A 25,450-nucleotide genomic window follows, 5' to 3' on the forward strand; every position below is an offset into this window, starting at 1 on the left:
AAAGGATTGATGGTTAATTTATGTAAAAATCGTTCTGTATAACAAATATCTAAATTAGAAAATCCAATTATCAGGTGGTAATTACAAGTCTTGCTGCTCTCTGTTGGTCTGCTGACTGGCATTTGAACAATATCTACTTCTCCAGCAGGGAAAAGTGAGGCGACCCTCAGGTGATGATTGTTCTCGCCCCTTAGCATCTCTAAATAAGAGGTTGCCCATATTTCTTTGACATTTGCCTTCCTTCCTTTATGATTGGAGAGAATGGATTGTCCTTACTGCAGATATTTGCCAGTGGTTGTACCTATGTCCATACATTGTGTGCAATGCATGCTAGAAAAGACATGTTGGACTCAGAACCAAAGCTCTTGGGTTTAAAACCAACTTAGTTAGATAACCTTGGTAAATCACTTAATTATTTGTTTTTTTTTTTTCATTGTTACAGGGTTGTTTTGATAATGAATAATAAATGAAGAATAAAGCTTTGTCAACTACAAAGCACTGTGAAAAATTGAGAATTAGTACTTCTCGCCTTGTGCGTATATTCAAGATGATCCCTTATTTGGTGAAAATGGATCAGAAAGATGATTTAAAGAGAAAACTGGAAATATTTTGACATTTTTTATATGTTAGAGATGACAGGAAGTCAACGATGTTTTCAAGCCACATTTTCAAGGTTAGTGAATGTGTTTGTGATGGAGTGATGGTGTCATACATTGATAGAAGGATCATAGGAAAAGGTGGGGTTTTTTAAATTGAGATACAATTCATGTAACATAAAAATCATCCTTTTAAACTACACAATTCAGTGGTTTTTGGCGTATTCACAGAGTTGTGCAACCATCACCACTATCTATTTTAGAACATTTGCATTACCCCAAAAGAAATCTCATACCCATTAGAGATCACTTCCCATCCCCTCCTATCCCATTCCATGGCAACCATTAATCTATTTCTGTCTTGATGGATTTGAATATTCTGGAAATTTCATATAAATGGACCATATAATTTGTGTCTGCCTTCTTTCATTTAGCATGACCTTTTCAGAGTTCTATATTGTACCATGTGTCAGTACTTCATTCACTTTTATGGCTGAGTAATATTCTATTGTATAGATATACCACGTTTTGTTTACTCACTCATCAATTGGTGAATATTTGGGGTGTTTCCACTTGTTGGCTATTCCGAATAATGATCTATGAATATTTATGCACAACATTTTTGTGTGAAACTATGTTTTCACTTCTTTTGGGAATATACTTAGCAGGATAATTGCTGCATAGTATGGTAACTCTATGTTTGATATTTGTAAGAATTGCCAAACTATTTTCCAAAGTGGCACAAAAGAGATGATTGAAAAATTTTAGTTGAGTGTTAACTTGGTTTTGTACATGTTGATTTTGGAGTGTTTTCAAGACATACAGGCGGCTATTTGGGGGATATTGTTAGCTATATGGGTTTTAGGCTTGGGAGAATACTATGAGTTTGAGATGTAGATTTTGGCATCATCAATATGTAGAGCTAGAGATCAGAGAAAACACGAGTTCACCCAAGGAAAGTATTTAGAGAGAAAATAGCCGGGAAATAAGGGCACAGGCATAACGAAGAACTACATCTCTAAAGTCAGTTCATATAAGTATGCATGGTTTGTGTGAAGGGAGACAGGAAAGGGGAGATTAATTTGGACTTGACAGGCAACGATCAGAATATTCTTCTAATATCAAAAAGATTTACATGACATGAAGGATTTCAGTGGCAGAGATGAACATACAGAGAAAAGATATGGGATCTTCAATCTTGAGGAATGAGAAGGACTTTACTAAGCAGAGGAGTGTGGGAAAGACTTTCCAAGCATAGGAACCAACATGCGTAAAGACACAGTTGTTCAAAGTATATGGAAAATTCAGAATAATTAAGCAATTAACATTCATTTGGTGGTTATTCTGTGCACTGTACTAGGTGCTTCACTAGATGCTCTCATTTAAACCTTACGAAAGTTTTCATTTTAGAGATAAGGAAGTAGCCTCGGGGATGTTACACACTGAGCCAAGGTCACACAGCTGGGAAGTGGTAGAATCCAGATATGCACCAAGGTAATTTGATGCCAGAGCCTATACTCTTACACAGTGAAGTATCTTAACTAAATACTTGTAGGTACTAGGTATTAAGTACCAGTATTCAACATCGATGCTATGCTCCTGGTAGCTGATTTTATGCTTCCAGTCCTGGTCCTCACTTGATGATTTGATGGCTCGTTTTGGTATGCTCTCCATTATTCTTAACTTTTAGGACAAGGGTTCCAAAACATCAAAATCATTTGGGAAGTGCTTAAAGTATCTCAGCCCTTCTGTAAGATTTACATTCTTCAAGATGAGGCCCAAGACTCATGACTGAGTACCCTCAGATGATTATGCTGCATCCAGCCTGACTCCTGTACTATGTCTGTCATTAAGGACTCATTTCCTAGAGTCCTCAGATGCCCACACTGGAAGACAGTACTTCCCAACTTCCCCAGTTCAGTTGCTGAAATAGTAAAAAATGTGAAAGATGGTTGTTCTGGCTGTTCTGGACCTTAGTTACTCTAGAGGATTTTTTCTTTCATACTTACTGAATACTTATGAAGCACTCGTCATGTGCTAGGTGCTTTCACTGCAACTGACTTGTTTCCTTCTCAAAATATCTCTATGAAATGTGTCGTATTATTCCAGTTTAACATAAGAAGGAATTTAAACACAGAGAACTTAAATAACCTGACCTAGTTTACAGGACAAGAACTAAAATTTAAGCCAGATATTCAAAATTCAAGTCTAGGGCCTTTCCAACCTCCCAGACAATCTCTCCTATGGGAAATGTTTAATAATAGAATTAATCCATTTACTAGGTTTCCATTAATATATTCTTCATTTCTACAATGTATAAAGACTTGTAAAAGGCTGCCTATAAGAAAATTCCAAGCTATATACTGGTCACACTTTGTTATATGACTTACGTGTTTTCAAAAGAAATTTTAAAGTTAGAATTCTTCCTCCTCTAATATGCAAATCAGAGCCATCATGTGGTCTGAGGCCACAGTCCATTGAAGGATCACAGACCTTGTTGGCAGAGGAAAATAAACCCCAACAGTTGGAGCTGCAAGCCATCTGTCCTTAGCTATTTCACATTTTGTCAAAAATCATCAGCATAGTTGGAAAATAGCTGTGACCAACTAATATTACTAAAATGTAAAGTATGATTAAATGGAAATCTCAAACTGTTTATTCAGAGATAAAATATATATCCTTTGAAATTTTGGAAAAGCCCTACAAATTATGGAAAATATTCATATTGCAAAGCTGTTACAGAATATTTGATGGTTTGATGGAAGAAAATGGATTTAAGAATCTTAGTTTCTTACACTAGAACTGCATTTGACTTTAGAGACCATTTAACTGAACTCCTTTGTTTTATATGTGAGAAAAATGAGACCAAGAGAGTTTAAATGGGATGTCCAAGGGCAAAAAGTACTGAAAAAAATGGCACCTAAATCTTGTCAGTATATGAAAAACAAATAGTTCCAATTTATTTGATGCTTATGATTTTGAGAACTATATATACCAATTTATTTAATCTATACAGCCAATCTAGATGGTAAATATTATCATTGCCATCTTACAGAGGAAAGACTGAGGCTCATGAAGATCAAGAAACTTGCAACATAGGGGCGCCTGGGTGGCACAGCGGTTAAGTGTCTGCCTTCGGCTCAGGGCGTGGTCCCGGCATTATGGGATCGAGCCCCACATCAGGCTCCTCTACTATGAGCCTGCTTCTTCCTCTCCCACTCCCCCTGCTTGTGTTCCCTCTCTCGCTGGCTGTCTCTCTCTGTCAAATTAATAAATAAAATCTTAAAAAGAAGAAAAAAAAAGAAACTTGCAACATAGACTCTATACAGATACACGGATGATAAAAATAAGCAAATACATGAGGAAAAAACAAACATTCTTTCTTGGATTAAAAGGCCATCTAATATATAATGAAGAACAGTGAAATGAAAAAAAAATCACCAGTTGGCAAACATTGTCATATTTATTGATTAAGGGAAGAATCATAAGACGATAAAACCAGTAGGTAAAACATTAATGAGATTAAGATATTTACCTGGATCCGTAAGTTTTGTCCCATAAGATAACTGTTGATTGAAAATGAAAATAATAGTATTTTTACAGTGGAGGAACCCAACAGATATCATCTTAACCAATGACCAAAGTTAATATGTACCTGAACAAGACAAAAAAATCTCTTCTTTCGGACCTCATGCACTGAGAAGGACGCAATATCACCTCTGGGATATTCCTGTCAAAATGACTGTGGAGTCTGGGAAACAAACTGAGGGCTTCAGAGGGGAGCGGGGTGGAGGATTGGGATAGGCTGGGTATTAAGGAGGGCACATATTGCATGGTACACTGGGTGTTATACACAAATAATGAATCATGGAACAGTGCATCAAAAACTAGGGATGTACTGTATGGTGACTAACATAACAAAATAAAAATTATTAAAAAAATGTGTAACCTGGAACTAATGAGAAAACTGAAAAATGAGGGATATTCTAAAATATATGTGTCTTGTTCTTTTAAAAATTGTCAATGTCATGACAAAGACTGAATGCTACAGGTAATTCGGGATTTTCTTTAGATATGAAGGACAATATAGGGGCAAGTGGGGAAGTATGAATGCAACCTGAAGGTTAGGTAATAAGAATTAGATCAATGTTAATTTTCTGATTTTGTAATTGTCCTATGGTTATGTAACAAAAAGTCCTTGTTTTTAGAAAATACATGCTGAATTATTAACAGCCATCATGTCTGTAACTTAATTTCAAATGGTTCAGAAAAAAATGTGTATGTATGTAGGTGAATGATAAAACAAATGTGGAAATGTGTTAACATTTAAGGACTCTGAGAGAGGGTACAGGGGAATTCTTTGTACTCTTGTAAATTTTCTTTAAATCTAAGATCATGTCAAAAAGAAGTCAAAAGAAAAAGAAAATAAATTTGCAACAAGTCTCATCCCCAGTTCTGGGACACTGATGCTGGCCTGCCTGAGTTCAAAGCCCTACTCTCTAGCCTCCAGCATTAAAGTGCAGTAAACTCCCATGGATGTTATGCATTGTCTCATCTCAACAGAGGGGCTCTTACCTCACCCACGCATGCTCTGCTTATTACTGTGAGCCAAGGAGTTCTCTTGACTTCCATTTACATTTCTCGTGTAATTTCACCAACAAGTCTTACCTTCATCAGATAGTGCAATTCAGAAGTGAAGTCTTGAATGTAATAACTATCCCCTGTGAATCTCAGTTTCCTCATCCCAAAGACGGTACGATAATATGTATCAGGGATTGTTATGAGGATTAAATGTAATAATCCTTTCCCCTTTGGTATTTACCATGTCATTTAGGTTAGGCAGAGAGGGTCTAGGGAACTGACTAGGTGATGACTAACACTTTTTGCAGGTTGGATTAAAGTATTCCAGATTGCTCTCCCCAGTGTTCTAGGTCTATAAGAAATGCATATACCTAAGTATATACCTTTATGCACTCCGTCACAAGTGTTGTGGGGAAGGTGAGACTGTGGGTTTGCGGAGCAGCGGAGGAACCATATGGTAGCAGAGGCTGCCTCTGTTCTACCATCTCTCTCTGCTTGTGTCGCGCGTTTACAGGATGCAAGAAGTTTTAAACTATCAAGTTTTCTCAAATTTGTCTACTCCTGTGAAAATCTTACTGAGGCTTTTGTGCAACTTAACAAATTTATTCTAACATTCTAAATTGATTCTAAAATTTTTATAAGAGGCAAATATAAGGGGGCACCTGGGTGGCACAGCGGTTAAGCGTCTGCCTTCGGCTCAGGGCGTGATCCCAGCGTTATGGGATCGAGCCCCACATCAGGCTCCTCCGCTGTGAGCCTGCTTCTTCCTCTCCCACTCCCCCTGCTTGTGTTCCCTCTCTCGCTGGCTGTCTCTATCTCTGTCGAATAAATAAATAAAATCTTAAAAAAAAAAAAAGAGGCAAATATAAGAAAAGCCAAAATACCTCAGAGAGGAAAAACAAAAGCAGAAAATGAGAGACATGACCTATTAGATATCAAGATCTTTATATAAAGCCCTAATAATTAAAGTGTATTAGTTTGGGGACAAATAGAGCAATAAAATTAAAACAGAAATAGAAACAAACTCACGGATATATAGAAATTGGATGTGTAACAAAACACGCAGTATAAATCATTGGGTAAAGAAGAGTAATTGATGATACCAGATAAAATATTTATATTGGAAAAAATTAAGTTGGATTTCTCTCTCTCTGTATAAAAAGACAATCACAGTTAAAGGCTCAAATTTCATGGTCCCCAATAGCTAATTTGTGGAAGGAGCCAAAATGCCCTTCAACAGATGACTGGATTAAGAAGCTGTGGTCCATATATACAATGGAATATTACTCAGCCATCAGAAAGAACAATTACCCAACATTTGCAGCAACATGGACAGGACTGGAGGAGATTATGCGAAGTGAAATAAGTCAAGCAGAGAAAGACAATTATCGTATGGTTTCACTCATTTATGGAACATAAGAAATAGCAGATCAGTAGGAGAAGGAAGGGAAGAATGAAGGGACAGTAAACAGAAGGGGGAATGAACCATGAGAGACTCTGGAATCTGGGAAACAAACTGAGGGCTTCAGAGGGGAGGGGGGTGGAGGATTGGAATAGGCTGGTGATGGGTAGTAAGGAGGGCACGTATTGCATGGAGCACTGGGTGTTATACGCAAGTAATGACATGGAACATGGCATCAAAAACTGGGGATGTACTGTATGATGACTAATATAACAAAATAAAAATTATTAAAAAAAATAAAGGCTCAAATTTGAAAAGGAGCCATCAAATTCGTGGAAGAGAATATAGGAGAATATCTATGTGACCTTGGGGTAGGGAAAGATTTTCTAACCAAGCCACAAGAGCACTACCATGAAAATAAATGTTATACATGTGACTGTTTTGTATGTACTATTTTGTGTTTGCTAGAATGGCAAACGTTTTCAAGTCGGCTAATACCAAGTTTTGGTAAGAATGTAGGACAAAACAACATACGTGACTGTTGGCGACTCTACATTTTACAACCTGTTTGAAAAACAATTTAGAATTCTCTCCTAATTTGGAGATACATGTACCTCACAAAAAGGCAATTCCTCTCCTGGATTTATACTTTAGAGAATTTCTTACACATGTGTATAAAGAGCGAAGTACGAAACCTACTCATCAATTTGTAATAGACAAGAGAGGAACAAAAACAAAACAATAGCAGCAAATATAACCAAAGAGGAGACAACTCCATTGACATGAGGATGGATAAGTAAATTGTAGTATAGCTATGCACTGAATTAGTCCGTAATAGTAAGATACTGAATCAGATAAAGCTATATAACTCGGCACGATTGAATAACAAAAGAACTCACACAACGGGATCCCATGTATATGAAACACAATATATTGTTTAGGAATATATGGATAATCTGAAAAAACTATCAAGCAAGGAAGAGGAATCGTAAATAAACAATTCAGGATAGTAATCGCTATTAGGGAGTAGAGAAAGGAGTGGGATTAGAAAACAGCACAGGAATTCTCAAGACTGCGTAATTGTGTACCACATTGTGGTAGCATGTTTTTTCTCAAGTTGGATCGTGGTTATGTGGGTGTTTGTTTTATTTACTTTTAATCACACATTTGTTATAAATGTTCAGATTGGAGCAGTTGTAACTTCACCTATAACTTCTTTTTTTTCACCTCTATCTTCTATTTCGGTGTTTTCACTGAAAATCTGAGCACAATTTTGTCCTGCTAAGAAGTCACGCTAAATAATGTTTCTCATTTAGTATTTATTCAAGATTTCAGAGGAATGATGATCTGTTTTAGATTCAACAACTTTTATTTTGTTTATTTATTTATTTGACAGAGAGAGAGCACAAGCAGGGGGAGCAGCAGGCAGAGGGAGAGGGAGAAGCAGACCCCCACCGAGCAGGGAGTCTGATGTGGGGCTCCATCCCAGGATATGGGCTCAATCCCAGGACCCTGGGATCACGACCTCAGCCGAAGGCAGACGCCTAACTGATTGATCCACCCAGGTGCCTCTAGATTCAACAACTTTACCTTTCAGTCAAAGTTATCTGTTCTTGGCAACTTAAATACAATAAATCTCCATTTCCTGCAAACTGAAGGCAATTTAGCTTAACCGCACTGGAAACAGTCTGAAATTGTCAATGCTTCCGTTGTGGCCTCTTGGGTGAACTCTGTCCTCATTCTCATCGTCTTATTCTCACTCAGCCCTGAATCACACCAGCTCTTGTGCTAGCAGCAGCACCCCCAACACCGTCCTTTACCACATCCACCAATGAGTTGTTGACTGCAAAGACTCCCAAATCAATGACTTTGCAACCAGATGGTATGAATTTGTGGCTTTGCCTATCCACTTACTGCCTGTGTGACTTCATCAAAATTTGTGTCAGGTGGAGTGGGGGGAGATGGAAACTCAGTGATCAGCAAGAGAAAAAAAAAAAAAAACTTAATACACGTTTATTAGATTCCTATACTGGATACTGGGGTAGACAGAATAATGACACCCCAAAAATGTTCATGTCTTGATCCATGAAGCCTGTGAAGATGTTACCTTAAATAGCAAAAGGGACCCAGCAGATGTAATTAATGACCTTGACATGGGAACAGCACCATGGATTATCAGGTGGGGCCAATGTAATCCCAAGCCTCTCTATAAGAGGGCGTCTAGAAGCTGCCAAGAGCGAGAAGTGGACTTGTTCCTAGAGGTGCCGGGAGGAGCGCAGTTCTGCAGACGCCTTCCTTTTAGCCAGGTAAGAACTATTTTTGAACTTCTGTTCTCCAATACTATGAAGTAATAAATTTGTGTTGTTTTTAGCCACTAAGTTTGTGGTCATGTGTTATAATAGCAATAGGAAACAAACAGAGACCCCTCTTGTGTGTCACTAAAAAAACCTTGTGGGCTCTGTCGTTTGCCCAGCAGCTGCTGGAGTGACTGCTTCTGACTAGCTTTGTGCAGGGACCCAGATGCACCTTGCCCCTCATGTATATCGCTGAAGGTTTCTCTGGCGGCCGCAGGAACTTGCTGACCAGCTGACACAACCTGAAAATGCATGACCTAGAACTGTCCTTGACTAGTGGGGGATGGTTTCTGATGAATAAATATTTGTCTCTTTTTTCCTTCGGTAAAGTGTTCTAAGATGCATTTCATAACACTCCAGGGATAAAAGCTCAAATGCCAGTTATCTGTGCTGGTGACCAGCTGAACGCCATCCTTCTAGTTTTCCTGTCTTCCCTGTATTCCTTCCTGAACCTTCACTCCTCCTGGAGATCACTTCCAGAATAAATCCTATGCATGCCTCAGTTTTTGATTTCACAGGGTTTCAGACTAGGTAAGAGATAGACATTATGCAGATTGCTTTACCTGCATTTTCTCATTTAATTAGAATACCCAGCCAGGGAGGTATATTTATTCATATCCCCATGATTTTATAAAGTGTTTTTTGACTCAGAGAAATTAGTAACTGGCAGAAGGTAATTCAAACAACTCAACAAGCAATTGACAAAACCTGGATTCACCTTCCAAGTTACAAGTTAGGCTGGCTATAAAACCTGAATGTTTTCTATACGACTCATGTTTTCTGATATACTTCTCAAATATTGTTGGGAGGGTTTAAATGAGATCATAGGTGTGACATTCTTGGCATAGTTAACTCTCAAAAAAGGGACTTCAATCCATAAAATCCATTTCCTTTGTTCAGGAAGGGAAATACTTCACACTCTACCCTCAAACAAACATGGAAAAATTCAGCTGAGCTTCCAAATCCCAAGTTCTGTACTTAGAATATTTTGTTCCTATGGAAAAGAAACTTTGAAGAATGTGTATCAGGCAAAGACACTGTGGAGGGAGAACAGAAATCAGTCCATCACATTATGCCCCAAATATAGAAGAGCAGCTGAATCTGATTGCCCTGCCCTCTCAGTGCAGAGAAATTCTGGGAATTGGGATCATCCGTCACTTCAGACTTGTCATATTCTGCTGAAATAAAACATATAGTCTAATTTGCAAAGTTCTCTTGTGGAAAGAGTCTTAAAAATGTATATAACCTCTGTCTCAGTATTTCCATTAGGAATTTATCCAACCCAAAATCGAAAATGCAGAAAAAGAGCTACATGTCGGACGCTTATGGCAGCCTTGTTTAAAATTATAAAAATTGGAAGCAGCCAAAGTCTCAAAAAAAATACTGATGGTTAAGCAGTATAATACACCCACCCAGACTATGAAATGTAGCAACTGAATATTCAAAATATATCTTATGAGAAATTATTCAAGGCCTAATATTTGGTTAAAAACAGAATGAATTATTGTCTTTTGTAAACCAGTGCTTCTACATTTAATGAGCCTGAAGGGTAAGACCATAAACTACTTCTAATTGTTGGGACCAAGGGTGATTTTAATTTTCTTAAGGCTTTTGATCTTCCCTGAATCTTTTATAATCTCCAATAATTTATAACAAAAATACAATTTTTAAAGTGTTTTTCTCAAGAATAAAATTACAGAGCAACATGTTTACAAGCACCCTTAAAAAGTGGTGTTAAGCCATTTGACACAGATATTTGAGTTTGCCTACCCTAAAGAGGAGAAGTGAAGGATTGGTGCTAGGCATAATCGGGGAGATAGGGACCCTGTTCTGTATTCATTTCCTTTGCCATTTTTACTTTTGTTTCTATTTGATTTGCTTGACCCGCTGTAATCTACCTTTCACCTTGTGGCCGCAGGAAACTTTCTACTAGGCAAATCTAACCATGATACTCCCCGGAAAATAGCCCTTTGATGGCTCTCTGTTGTCATTAGGATTAAGTTATTGCCTGTTTTAGTTAATTCTCCCACACTTAAAAATATCAGACCCAATGTCAATATCCATTTTAATAAAGGATGACAGATTGATTTTGTATTCTTAAGAAATCTGGGTAACTAATAGAATTGGAGAAAGAGCTGTAAGAGACAATTCCTCAAGTAATGGAACTGGGACCGTAATGCTACCCAAAGTTTCTCTGCGTGAGTTTTTTCTATTTTGGTTTCTTTTCTCTTTTCTTTTTATCGGCAAATATAGGCTTTATTTTCTGCTGCACTTAGATGTTCTCAGCTCCAGATGAGCAACTTTAACAGAAAGGGCTTCTATCAACAGCTGTATACTAATCCCATCGGAGGATTGAGATTAGAGTGGTTTGTATCATTTGCCCACTCCTAGGCCGATCTCTGTGTCCGTTAGACTAGACTACGATCGCCAAGGCTGAGTCACATTATTCTCTTCAATCAGTGACAAGAGTAGAAGACACCTGCAAAGAGAAAGGGGGATGTGCTGGGAGATACAATGTAGCAATAAGATACACTATCAAAATAAGGCCTTTGTGAATAGGCCCCATCCACTTCTTAATTTTTATCTGCGGTCCCACTTTTTGTGCCAAATACAACTACAGGCATTCCAAAATATTCTATGCTGGCTTGCAATCTGTATTTTTATAAAAAGTGTTTTCTCAGTTTGGAGACACAATGAATTATCCACCTTTCTTACCTAGAAAATATTTCTTTTAGTTTCACTGCCTCTAAGAAGTCTTTTTCCTGACTCCTGCTGGTAGGTCTTCATCTGATTACATTGTAGCGATACTCTGTTTTTCCCACCATTAGTGTATGCTTCTTGACAGCAGGGTTGGGGGGGGCGGGGGCGGCGAGGTGCTGTATTTTGTGTGTATATCCTCAAAACTATATAAGACCCTTAATATATATAAGGTATCTTAAAATGTACTGAATAAATATGGAATAACCAATTTTCTAAAAAAGACACACAAGGAAAGGAAGGAATCCAAAAAATTAATCTGGACAAAATGGTTATTCACATATTAAGTAAATCATTTGATCCCTACCTCATGCTATATACAAAAATCAACTCCAGGACCATTGAAAACTTAAATGTGAAAAACAAAATCTTGAAATATTTACAGGAAATCTAGATAACTGACCCTGGAGAAAGATGGGATTTATTAATAGACTTAAAAAAAATTCATAAAAGACTGACACATTTGACTATATTAAAATCAAGAAGTGTTCACCAGAAGATGTCTCAAAGTACCTTAAATTGAACATCCTAGAAACATATTCTAAGATAGAGGATTTTGTGCAAGTAATTTATTGAGGACCTGCTCTCAGGAGGAACCTGTAGGGAAATGAGAAAGCCTTATAGGAGGGGACGTGACTGAGTGAAGATGCGGTTTCAGCTGGAATCCGGCCTCGCCCTAATCCCATGGGAAGCTCTGGAACATGAATTGTGTCACAGAGCAAACCTTGAGATAAGGGGGTGAGCCTCATGTATCTGTTATTAGTTATTGGCTGCAGGCTGACCCCCAGGGTCTGGGTGAGGCAGATCCATTGGCCAATCACTTTTCTTTTTGAAGGTTACAGTTGTAAACTCTTACCAGTCACATTCGTTGAAAACAGCATCTACCAGTATACAATTTTGTCAGCTATACCTCAGTAAAGCTGGGAAAAGTAAAAGAAATAAACTTAAAACAAAAACAAAGTAAAGTCAAAAGGCAAGATACAAACCACATGAAGATACTTATGACGCATATAATAAAGGATTTGTATCACAAATACACGAGGAAGTTCCAAAGATAAAAAGAACTATGGCCAATGTATGAAGACACTCTCAACATGATTAGCAACTGGGGACATGTACATCAACACCATAATGAGATCCCTTTTCACATTTACTTAACAAAATATAAGCAGCCTAAAAATAATTCTGCAGAGAATGTGGATCATCGATATTTCTCACACCTTGTTGATGGCTTTACAAATTGTTATAATTCCTTTGTAAAAGCAACATGGCATTTTCCTGTAAAGAAAAATGTTTACATAACTTATAACCCAGCAATTCCACTTCCAGGTATATATTCAAAAGAATGTTGACCTATTCATGGCAACATTATTCATAAAAGCAAAAAAACAAAACCAAAAACCCTAAAAATAATCCAAATTTCTGTGAACAATGATTAAACTGTAGTATATTCATAAAACATTGAGCGGTGAAAATTAAGAGCTGCAACTAAACAAAATAGGACAGATAAATATTAGTAATGTTAAATTAAAATCAAGCTCCAGAAAACAAAATACAACATAATTTTAATATAAACTTCAAAAATGAGGAAAAAACCCAAACTAAGCTAATTGGGAACACAAACTCAAAGGAATGATAAGCATAAAATTCAAATTAAAGATAATTTATGGTTGGACAATAGATCAGGTTGGTGAGATCAGGAAGGAGGAGCCTATTGATACAGTTAGTGACTATATTAGTTGCAGGAAGAAGTGGTGGCTTCATGGGTATTAGTCATATTAACACCTACACATAAATTAGTATGATTAGTTCACTGCATGAATTGATGACTGTGATAAACCTAGGGCTATGGTAATTCAATTTTGTTCACCTGAGTTTTATGTAAATAAGTTAGATCCAAGGAATAAACTTACAAACACATGGCTCTGAAAATGCCACCTAATTGAATATAGTGCATTAGAATCTAATATCAGAAGAAGAGAATTGATTTTTCTGCCACTTATTTCCCATGCAATACTGGATAAGACTTTGGAGTCTGTCTTAACCTTTCTCATCTGAAAAATGGGATTAAAAGTAGTTGTCCTTACGGTCTTTGTGTATCTTGATATTCAGAAAAGACCATATCTGTGAGTTCATTGCCGGAATTGTAGGTAGACCAGATACACATATGGATATGGGTGCTGATGATGAAGTAGTAATCATTTCATCATAACAAGAAGTATTTACCGAATGTGTGCTGTGTGCCAGGCGCGGAGCAAGGCCTAGTCCAGCTGTAAGGATGTATGCATGGATAACTATAGTAAAACCAGTAAATGATCGTATAGAAATATGATCGAGGTATGGAGACACAAAAGAAGGAAAAATAAATTGTAGATGACTTCACAGGAGATAAAATTGTGGTGGGTCTTGAATGATTAGTAGTTGACCAAGAGAGAAGTAGGCATTCCAGGTAGCTTGAACAGCATGTTACCTGGATGGGTTTGGGAAATGTTCGGTTTTTGGAGTTAGAGAGGCAGAAAGCTGTAACCAAAATGAAACTCAGCTGGTGATAGCAGTGACCAGAGCTCAGATTCCAGAGAATAAAAAAATTTATTATACCTGTCATGACTTAAATGCAAGGAGTTTCTTTTTTTTTTTTTAATTTATCCTAAAGCAATCTTTTTTCAAATATTCATAAAGTCTCTTCCCAGAGAATAAGTAAATTATTAAAATGTACTGTGATTTCTGAATCTAAGGAGCTTTGAAATCCATTTATAATTAACTTTTTAAAAAAAACTATTTCATGAATCATATAAATACCATTTGTATTATCACTGTGAGATCATTTCCTTCCAACAGAGGAGAATAAACTTCAGGGCTCTATCAACTCCACCCAATTCATTAAAACTTGTCTTTGATTCTTAAGAAATCTCCTAAGGTTCTTTTTCCCTCCAAATTTCCTACTAAGCTATTCTTTAAACTAGTCTCCGTTCTTTTATTTTTATTAAACTGAGAAAAACCACAGGACCCAAACCATTTGGAGACCTTTCATTCACGAGCTTAAAAAAAAAATCCCCCAACCAACAGCAACTGAAAGATGATTGTATTACTTGCTACTACTGTATACATAGGGCCTTTTAATGTGGCCTTCTACTGTAGTAATGTTGGATGTGGACTACTGTTTTCTTGTATGATTAATCCTGTATTTTGGATGCTTAATTATTTTAAAAGAGTGAAGTGGTCCATCACCCGTTACTGTGTTAGAGAAAAGGTGAGAGATGTCCTTGAAAACAGTGGTCAGCAAATTTTAGTTTTTTCTTTCTGTATTGGTTCATTGGCTTTATCTTTTAGATTCAGTTCATTTCACCTTGATGGAGAAAGTAAACAGCTTCTGGAACAGCCTAATTCAGAGTCTTTCAGCAAGTCTAGGGCTTCATTTGGTGTATTGAAAGATCAATGTCACTTAGATGATGGGTATCTTTTGTCATAAATGTCATCCTTTAGTGGTTTCTTCCTTGTTTGTACTCTCACTTGAAAGGCATTTTCTGAGTTATCATGTCTACTCTCATAATTGCCAATTCGAAGCTAATTATTTTTAAATTTCTATCTGGCCCCAACCTCTCCCCTTAGATCCAAATCCATATATCCAAATTTCTATATCAATTTAAGTGTCAATTTTCAGAACAAAATTCCTATACCCTCCCCCAAATGTCCTTCAACGTGTATTCCAATATTAATCACCTCCAAACAAGAAACCTGGGATCTCACTTGACCCCTTCCTTCCATGGACCAATTTCCAACTTTTAGAGATAGTTATCTCTAAAGATCTTCTTTTTATGTTCTTTTGTATTCCCTTAGTTTTAATCCTGATTATTCTATGTCCCCGTTCCCATAATGCCCCCTTAAATAATTTCTGGCTTCTATTCTTTCCCTTTTGATGTTTATTCTTTATATACCTGCAGGAATGCACAAAAATGAAAATATACATGTGTCTCTCAACTGCTTACAACCTTTTGATGGTTTCATATTGCCCTTAGGAAAAATAAATCCCACAGTTGAGCATGTAATACAAAGATCATCAAAGCGGGGCTAATAATCTCTTCAGGCCTAAGGTCTCAGATTACTCCTCTCTTCACTTTTTAAGATCTAAGCACACTGAACTACGGACATTTGTGAATTTGCTATATTGCTTTACCACAGTGGCTTTGAATGTTCCTTTTGCTTGAAACCTCTTTCCCTTCTGTTTTTCCTATTCCTACCCTTTCTTCAAGAGCTAGCTCAAGCTTCACCCCACTTTAGATGCTTTCCCTTTATCCCTGGAAAGAACTAACCATTTCCTCCTCCTCCCCTGTGTCCACAGATTGGTGCACTCTCCATAGCGTCCATAAAGCTGATGGCTTTTGTTTATTCACAAGTCTAAATCTCTCAGTTGAGTATTTTAAGAGCAGGGGCCATGCTCTATACATCCTTTCCTAGCATCCCAATCTGACTTCGAAGACGAGTCTGGTGAATATTCCGTAGTTAAATGGATTACTTAAAGAAACAAAATGAGAGCCATAAAATAGGTGATGTTCTTTCCCCTGTCTTCTTTCCAGTCCAAGGATTAAGTTCTTCCCAGGATGATTGTGGAAATGCCCACATTGTTGATGAAAAGCTCCACCTTTCACCGGAAAGGGTATGATTGGCTCGATGGCCACAAGACAATGACACAGAGGGCAACAGTCCAACACCAGTACTATTTGAAAGACTCTGTTATTTACTTCTGACTTCAAGCTTGCCTGAGGTCACAACACTAGGAAGAGATGGAGCTGAGATTCAAATCCAGTCCGGTCTGAGTTGTGCCAAGCCCACACATCTCTCTATCCGGTTTTTCTTCCAGCTTGACTTAAATACTGGGCCTGCATTTTTTTTCCTTAGAATCATGGAGTCTCTATTACTGATCTCTTTTGATCAACTACAAGCATATGTATCTTGGTCAAAACAAGCACTAATTTGCAGACTAAACTCCTACTTAATGAAGAAATCTTTCTCTCAAAGAAGCAACAAAGTATGCAAAGAAATAGCTTTGCTAAAACGTACATTCAATTTGCATTGCCAAATAGCACACTGATCCTTTTAGTCTAAAACATATGCATTCAAGGTTATTTCACTATTGTCTCCAAGAGGGGATTGTGGTGAGGTGGGGTATATAGCTAAATACATATATCCAGATGATTCTTCCCACAACAAAGGAATGATGTGCTTTAAAATTTAGTTAAAATACCTACTAGTTAGAAAAGCGCTGATATTACTTAAATATATTTCCATTTGATGTTTAAAACAAAAAAGTTAAGGTAATCCAAATAAGTGAGTGAATGAAAAATAACACAATAACAGTAATAGTCATAATAACAATAACAATAATATCAAATAGCCCTATTTGCCAAGTTTATTTTTAAGCACTTTCATGTATGTTAATCTGTTTAATTCTCACAATTACTCTTTGCAGTAGATAAAATTATTATCTCCATTTCAGATATCTTAAGACATGATTTAAGATAATGTCCGGGATGTACAGATTAAGTTACTTTCCTACCGTCATATAGCAATAAATGATAAAGCTAGGATTCGAATTCTGAAAGTCCGATTTCAGAATCTCTGCTCTTAACCACTACAACACCTAAGTGAACGATATAGATGCCATATTATAAAACACATGTATATGTGTATGCATGTACTCAATTCTCAAATTTGTGTATATATAGATGAACATTTATATGCATACACTACACATAGACACATTCCCACATGCGTTCTATGCATATACATAGAGAAATGGAGACATACATATTTATACACACACATATGAAAATATACGAAATGTGATTAATGTAAAATAGAAATATAGCAATCACACTGGTAACTTTTCCTACAAAAATCCAACTGGGCCTCCTAAATCCAACAATAAGAAAAAGAAAGAAAAATTCCCTCACAATTATATTTAGCAAATGTTTTCCAAGAAATATTGTTTAATCACTTCAGGGAAGCAGAACTTTCTAAGGCTGCAGCCAAGTTAAACTTTTGAAAATTGTTTTTGTAATGTTTACCCAGTGAGATCATATTTTCATTGCCCTGATGAAATACAGGTGCAAAATCTAAATACATCAGCCCCTATAGTGCAGTTTCCTGCTGAGTTCCTTTCCTAGCATGGCTAAAATCCTTCCGCCTCTTTTTCTTCTACCTTTGTCCTTCACCCCAGAATTTTTTGAAGTGATGTGATTCCAATAATATCCATTGAAAGGAAAAGCAGAAGGAAAATACTATTTACTGAATACCTACTATGTGTCCATAGCTTTAACAAGCAATATTTCATGTAAGTGACTCGATGATATTCTGTGGTATGCATTATTTTTACAGAAGGAGAAATGTGGGCCCAGAGAAGTTAAGCAACATACCCAGGAAAACAAAGCCATTAAGAGCCAGAAAATTGGGGTGTTTCCTTGTAACCCTAGCAGAAGGGAAGGAAAACTAGAATTGTAGAATACTGTTGTTGGAAGGGACTTTATTTATCCCATTGTAATTGTCTGTTTACTATGTTCTCTTGGAGGGAAATGAATAATCTTATTTATATTTGAAGCTCCAGCCATATGCATTGTGCTGACACAGAGCGCCCACTGGATAGCTGTCTAACTAAACAATTGATTTCAAAAATACATTACAATGTCCAAGGGTTAATATGTGTCAAACATTTTGCTGTTTTGTCCTGTACCTTCTTCCATGTAATGGACTCTAGCACAGCATCCTATCCTCATATTTGAAGAAACTTGAGGTCCAGAAAGGTAAAGCAGTTTATCCAATGACAGCCAATGGGTTTGGAAGTGCCCATTTGGAATTCATGCTCTTTGCACGCCTCAAGAAAGAATTCTTCATTATTGATGTATTTGTGTTTAGGTGATTTGAACTAAACAGATTTGAACCAAATGGAAAAGAAAACTATAAATTCCTTGCCCATCTAAATTGCCAGTGCTAGTTCACAGACCAGATGGAAAGAATGTTTACTCCTAATAGTGCTAGGAGGTTAGGGCAGCATTTTTGTTTTCATAAGCAAGGTGGCAGCACCCTCTAGCCTGGAGCCCATGCGCCCACGCTGGGGGCCAGAGCTGCCAACTATGAACCAGAAGGGTAACAGCCTCTGCTGGGAATTCAGACCCACAAATCCCTGCATGGAAGATAAAATCTTTTTTGCTTCTTAATTCAATCACATACCCAACTGGCAATCTTGCATATCAAAATGGGAATCCTGGGAGGCTGTTGGAATATGCAGATCAACAGAAGCTAATTAGCATTAACTTGCAGCCCTCCCGAACTGATTGGCAGCACAGCTGTGGGGACCCAACAAAACATGCTGAGTTGCATGTTTGTCAGGCCACCTGCCACTTGGCGGAATCCAAAATAGTGCGAACCACCATGCCATAATAACTTGGTGACCTTAGTTTGAGAGGAGTAGGAAATAGACATATTTGGATCATGCAGTAATTAGTACTGCCTTCACCTGACACTCACTCAACAATAGGCTTCATGGTAGTACCTTCCTCATCTGACACTGTGATGTCTTAATTGAGATTGACAGCTTCTTCCCGGGGCTACCAGTTCTCCATGAAGTTCGCAATCTTACTCAGAATCGCTACAGGCTGCAGGCATTGAAACACCGGTACAATTTCATTTCCAGCCTCCTAGAGCCTGGCTCTTGTTGCATAAACCAAGGGCATTTTTTAGGAATAAACACAAAAGACATTAGTGCAGGTACAGGGAGCATGAGAGCCAGAAACCTGGCTGGATGACCTTATGTAAGTTACCTAACTTCCTAAACTTCAGACTCCTCATCTGAATTGTAGCACCTCATGGAGTTATTGTGAGCATTGGATTAGGTGATGTGTGAAAAAGCCCCAGCACAAAGCAGGGGCTCATTAAGTGGTAGCCATTTTTTATAGTAATTAAAATACATACATACATACACGTAAGAACAGAGGGGCTCACCATTTGTATCTAATTTTTATAACCTGTCAGTGGGGAGAAAACATTGTAAAAATATTTATAATGAACCACCTTTGCTTTTAGTTGGGAATTTGGGAAGTACATTATAAACCTTCATTTTGTTCAAGTCTCTATCACATATATGAAAAATAAACTTTAGTCTTAAGAGAATTGCTAACATTTGAGAAATTACAATGTCAAACATTATATTATTACATGTATATGATCTTATCTAAACTTCACAAGCCCCAGAGATGAGTACTCAAATATCTTAAATTTAAAATGAAAACTAAGTCTTGGGAAGATCTAGTAACTTGCCCAAGGTCAACCTTTTAATTCAGTGCTTTTTGTCTTCCTGCAGATTTTGGATGACCCAAATAATAGCTATATTTTGCACTTGAGTTGTGCTTCACTCTTATTAGAGAACTGAGCTCCCTATTAAAGTCTGCAGGAGAAATTGAATATTTTCTCGGCTGTAGAAACGATGTCTGCAGTAAGTGCAAGGTTGGGGAGATGGTTAGGTTTCAACTTGGTGGTTTCTAAGATCCATTTCAAATCTGAGAAACTGACATATTTATACCCTCTTTATTGTAGTAAAGTGATAACTTATCTAAAGTTCCTTTCAGCTCCAGTAGGTGAGGCAAGTGAAGTGATAGCAGCTTCAGTTTTAACACAATTTTGACAGTGGTGACCCTGGGAGAGCAGGATTGAGTGTTCTGAACTTTGACTAGAATAATCATTCTCCTTTGGATTTGCCAATATCTGTTCCACTGATCTCCTTCATGTAGATGTTCTGAGATATCGTGGGATTTGCTTTTGTTGGAGTTTTGATTGTTTTTGAAAATCCAAATACCTTCTGTCTATCCATTAGTGAACCGTTTGTAGTTGCCTGCCAGAGAAAGTTCATTGTGCCAGAAATCTTCCCGGTTACTTTCCTACATCTCTCTACCATTGCTGGTAATCCCCTGCTACCTTCACACACGACTTGTGAAATGTCTTGAAAGTGTATACACTTGGAATGGATGAAACACCAACTTGGAGTTAGCCAAATATGATTCAGCTTGTATCTTGGCTCTGACCTATTGGTAAATGGCAGCTAGAAATTGGATGGAGATCACTTTAAAGCCCTATTCTAGCTAACTAAAAGGGTGAGATCAATGGGCCACGAACCAACTAAATGTTATTTGTACTCTAAATTTGCTCTTTACAATTGACTCTTCTATCAAAGTAGGTTTAGTGTGGAGAGTGGCAGAGAGAGGGAACATAGTCATGAAGTAGGGTGACTTGAGCTGTGGAATCTCTTATGGGCATCATCAAATAGGCAAAATACAAGCAACCAACATTTTGAAAGCACCTGCAATGTTTAAGGAACTGGAACACATATTCTGTCAGTCATTTGACAGATGAAAAGAACTGAGCACAGAGTTGGACAGGGGAACAGAGCTAGCAAATGCTGGTTACAAGATTAGAGCCCTGTCTTCACTTATGCTTATGTTTATGCTCTTTGCTAAACAGTTTCATCTCTTAGCCTAGAATGCAAGAGATCTGTCAGTTACAGAAAAGAGGGATAGCGTGGAAGACTACAATGGGACACAGAGGGTTCTACTCCTCTCTGCTATCTGTGACCCTGGACTAGTCACTTATCCTAACAATATTAAAAGCTACATTGTATTGAGTCAGGACATGCAATAAGCACCCAAAATAATAGCTTGTTTAATTCTTACACTGCCCTATGAGAGAGCTGTGACTAACTCTATTTTATGGGAGGTTAAATAATTTTTCTAAGAAATATCTGGTGAGTATCTGGGTATAAGGCCAAGTCTATCAGGCTCCAAACCCCAGCTCTTAACAAATCTATCATGAAAATTCAATTATAAAATAATAGTTTTCAGAATAAATAAATACTTTAGTGAAATAACTGCTATGAAATTGCTTTTGAAAAACTAGGATTTGAAAGACTGAGGAGAAGGGTATTGTATTGATAAATACGAGAACGGATGGTAGTTGGTTAAGGGAAACTCTGTAATGTGTATAAAGTGCCTATACATAGTGTACCATGACTGACTCTGGGTTCTGCCTTCATCTTCCCCTCCACCCTGTGCCTATAAAATTTTGACTAATACACAAATCAACTCTTTTTTTTTTAAGATTTTATTTATTTATTCGACAGAGATAGAGACAGCCAGCGAGAGAGGGAGCACAAGCAGGGGGAGTGGAAGAGGAAGAAGCAGGCTCATAGCGGAGGAGCCTGATGTGGGACTCGATCCCAGAACGCTGGGATCACGCCCTAAGCCGAAGGCAGACGCTTAACCGCTGTACCACCCAGGCGCCCCCACAAATCAACTCTTGAACTCAATCTTAGTTCTTTGTTCAAGGTCCTTATCTCATCAGTTTGGGCTGCTATAACAATACCATAAACTTGGTAGTTATCAACAGCCAGCTCTCAGGCCTCTTCTTCCTCTAAGGGCACTAATCCGATCCTAAGGGCTCCACTTAATGACCTAATCACCTCACAAAGATTCCACCTCCATCTAGGGTTTTAGCATATGTATTTTGGGGGACACAAACATTAGGTCCCTGGCATTCTTCCCTTGTAGGGCCTTCAGGGTGTTGTCTGTGTAAGGGAGGCTCTGCCTGTTGCTTAGGAGTAAGCATGGGGAAGTAGCTGGAGGAAGAAGTCCAGGTTAAGAGAGTCAGCGTTTTTTGGTTTAACATGAAGCCACCATAGGGTCCACTGAAAGGAGCCTGACTGGTGTCTAGCACAGAAGGAGAAACCAAGGAGTCATGAAGCCTAGGAGACCACCTGCCTTATGCAGGAAGAACGGCATTCAGGATGGACTCTGGGAGTTTTCAGGTCTCATTGGGGGCCAATATGATTTTTTTCATGATCAAATTTTGTGTTTTTTGAAATGCTTTATCAGTAAGGGGGGGGGGGGGAAACAACCCAACAACCTGGTAATGGAATGGTGATAGGTAAAGGGAAGATAATCAGGGTCTTTAATTCGACACCAGGTATACCAGCTCTGTGCCCATATTCTGTGGTTAAATAAGCCTTCCCTGGTGCTATAGACTAAACTGTGTCCTTCCTAAATTCGTATGTTGAAACCCTAACCCCCTCAGTGTAATGGTACCTGGAGACAGGGCCATTAAAAGGTAAAGTTACATGAGGGTGGGACCCTAATCTACTAGGACTATGGCTTTACAAGAAGAGAATGGGAGGCAGATCTCTACCCTGTAATGACACAGATATCTGTCATTTGTAAGCCAGGAGAGCCTCACCAGAACCAAACCATGTTGGTACTCTCTCAGATTTCTAGCTTCCAGAACTGTGAGAAAATTTCTGCTGTTTAAGCTACCCAGGCTATGGTATTTTGTTCTTAGGCAGCCCTAGCTGACTAATACACCTGGAATATTCTATAGGAACTCCTCTTAAGACCCAGCCCAGCCTACGGGGTCTGCAGGAACACCACGGAGCATAGGGCGTGCTGAGATACTAAGGCTCCAGGGTAACTGACTCAGAGAGGCTCTGGCTTAGTCCTAAGTTTCAGGGAAAAAAATAGCCATCGGTTATTAAGCACCAAATGCCAAATGATTGACCTAAGATTTGCCATTTAGATCTCTCCAAAGCCCTGAGAGATAATGCCATTATCCACATGACAGAGAGGAGGAAACTGAGGGTCCATATGACCCCTGAAGGTCCCATATCTAGTATGTGTTCAAGCTTCAAAAGAAACTAGTTTTTGTCTGAAATACTGGATTCTATTAAAGTACTCTTGGCTTCCTGTTCTTAGTTTTAAGGGCAAAGGCATTTGAACCTGTATCATGCACTGAAATTAATAAGATATGGTCCCTACTCTTGGGGAGTCTTTAATCATGTGTGTTCCTGTGTAGTGGGGGGGGGGGAGTTTGGAGCATGATACAGAGATAGTCAACGACGCAGAGTATAAGAAGTATCTTTATGGTGTTCCTGACGAGAGCCTGCACTTTTGCAGAAAACGTGAGAGAGAGCACCAGCATAGCAACAAGGAAGACCTTTAGTATAGTTTGTCAGAAATTGTTGAAATTGACTCCAAATCGGGTTCCTGGTTTCCTGGAAATCTGATTTCCAGTTTCTCCTAAAATAAACTTCACTGTGATCTCCATCGTCAACTGCTTTTTAACACTTATCTCTCATGCTTTCGTTCCACTTATGGACCAAACCTGGCACCTGGTTGTTCAGCTTTGGCCATTGGTACACTTTGCTTTGGACTCCATTTCTGACCAATAGAAATAACAAAAGTATGTATTATCACTTATTCCTAGGGAGAATCTGGGATTCAGCATATTTACATTCAACCTTTTGTAATTCAGGGGTTCCAAGATGGGTGCATGAGGGGAGAATGGAGACCAAAGCCTTTGGCCAGTATGGTATTTTTTTTGTTTGTTTTATTTTAAACAACTGAGTTATAATTTAAATATCCTAAAATTAAACCATTTTAACTATACTATTTATTGACATTTACTTAATTTACAGAGTCTTGCAACCATTATTGGACTCTAACTTGAACATTGGCATCACCCATCATAAAAAATACTAGTGTCTGTCTGCAGTCACTCCTTATTCCCACCCTCTACCCCAGGCAACCACAAATCTTTCTGTTTCTATAGGTTCACTTTTTCTGGACATTTCCTATAACTGTAATCATACAATATGTGTTCTTTTTGTTAGCGTATGGTTTTTGAGGTTTATTCATGTCGTAGAAGATATCAGTACTTGGTTCCTTTTTATTACCAAATACTATTTCGTTGAATGGATATACTAGATTTTGTTTATCCATTGCCCTAGTTGATGGACATTGGGTTGTTTCCTTTTTTTTTTTTCTATTATGAATAATATTGCTATGAACTGCTACTTATATACAAGTTTAGAAGGACCTATGTTTCATTTCCTTTGCATAGCTGCCGAGGAGTGGAATTACTGGGTCATATGGTAAGTCTATGTTAAACCAATTAAACTGCCAAGCTATTTTCCAAAGTGGTGGTATCATTGAACATTCAAATTGCCAGTTTACTCACATTCACATTAACACGGGTTTTTGTCTATTTCTGATTATAGCCATTCTAGTAGGTGTGAAATCATAACTCATGGTTTTAATACATATTTCTACAATTCCTAATGATATTGGGCATCTTTTCATGGGTTTATTGGGCATTCATATATTCGGTGAAATGACCGTTAAATTTTTGCGTGTATTTTAAAATTGATTTGTTTTCTTATGGAGGTGAAAGAGTTCCTGTTTTTTTTTTTTTTTTCTGAATTCAAATCCCTTTTCAGACACAGTATTGGCAAATATTTTCTCCTAATCTGTAACTTGTCTTTTTTCACTTTCATGGTGGTATCTTTTGAAACACAGAAGTTTTTAATATTGACAAAGTCATTATTTTTATTTATCCATTAAGCTTTTGATGCCATATCTAAAAAATACTTATACAAGTTCACAAAAATTTGCTTCTTCTATGATTTTTGTCTGTATTTCTAGCTCTTGAATTTAGGTCTAGGATACATTTTGAGTTAATATTGTATATGGTGTGAGGTAAGGGGACAAATCCATTCTTTAGCATATGGATATTTAATTGCTCCAATACCTTTCCACATTAAATTGTCTTGACACGTGTGTCAAAAATCAATTGACCATAAAATCAGTTAACTATAAATAGGAGGGTTTACTTTCAACTCTATTTTATTGATCTATAGGATATCCTTATGCCAGTACCATATTGCTTTGATT

The 25,450-nt window shown here is 37.6% G+C and overlaps 1 long non-coding RNA gene across 1 annotated transcript in view; it reads left to right on the top strand.

The window, feature by feature from the left end:
• Positions 1-442: 442 nt before the first annotated feature.
• The window catches only part of LOC130543455 (uncharacterized), a 62,466-nt gene continuing 37,458 nt past the window's right edge, over positions 443-25,450 (top strand). Inside the window, exons 1-2 of the long non-coding RNA XR_008958827.1 lie at positions 443-673; positions 7,976-8,885. This is a non-coding gene — a long non-coding RNA (uncharacterized LOC130543455). The remainder of the gene's footprint in view (positions 674-7,975; positions 8,886-25,450) is intronic.

This window comes from Ursus arctos, unplaced genomic scaffold (assembly GCF_023065955.2).
Source record: "Ursus arctos isolate Adak ecotype North America unplaced genomic scaffold, UrsArc2.0 scaffold_12, whole genome shotgun sequence".
NCBI lineage: Eukaryota > Metazoa > Chordata > Mammalia > Carnivora > Ursidae > Ursus > Ursus arctos.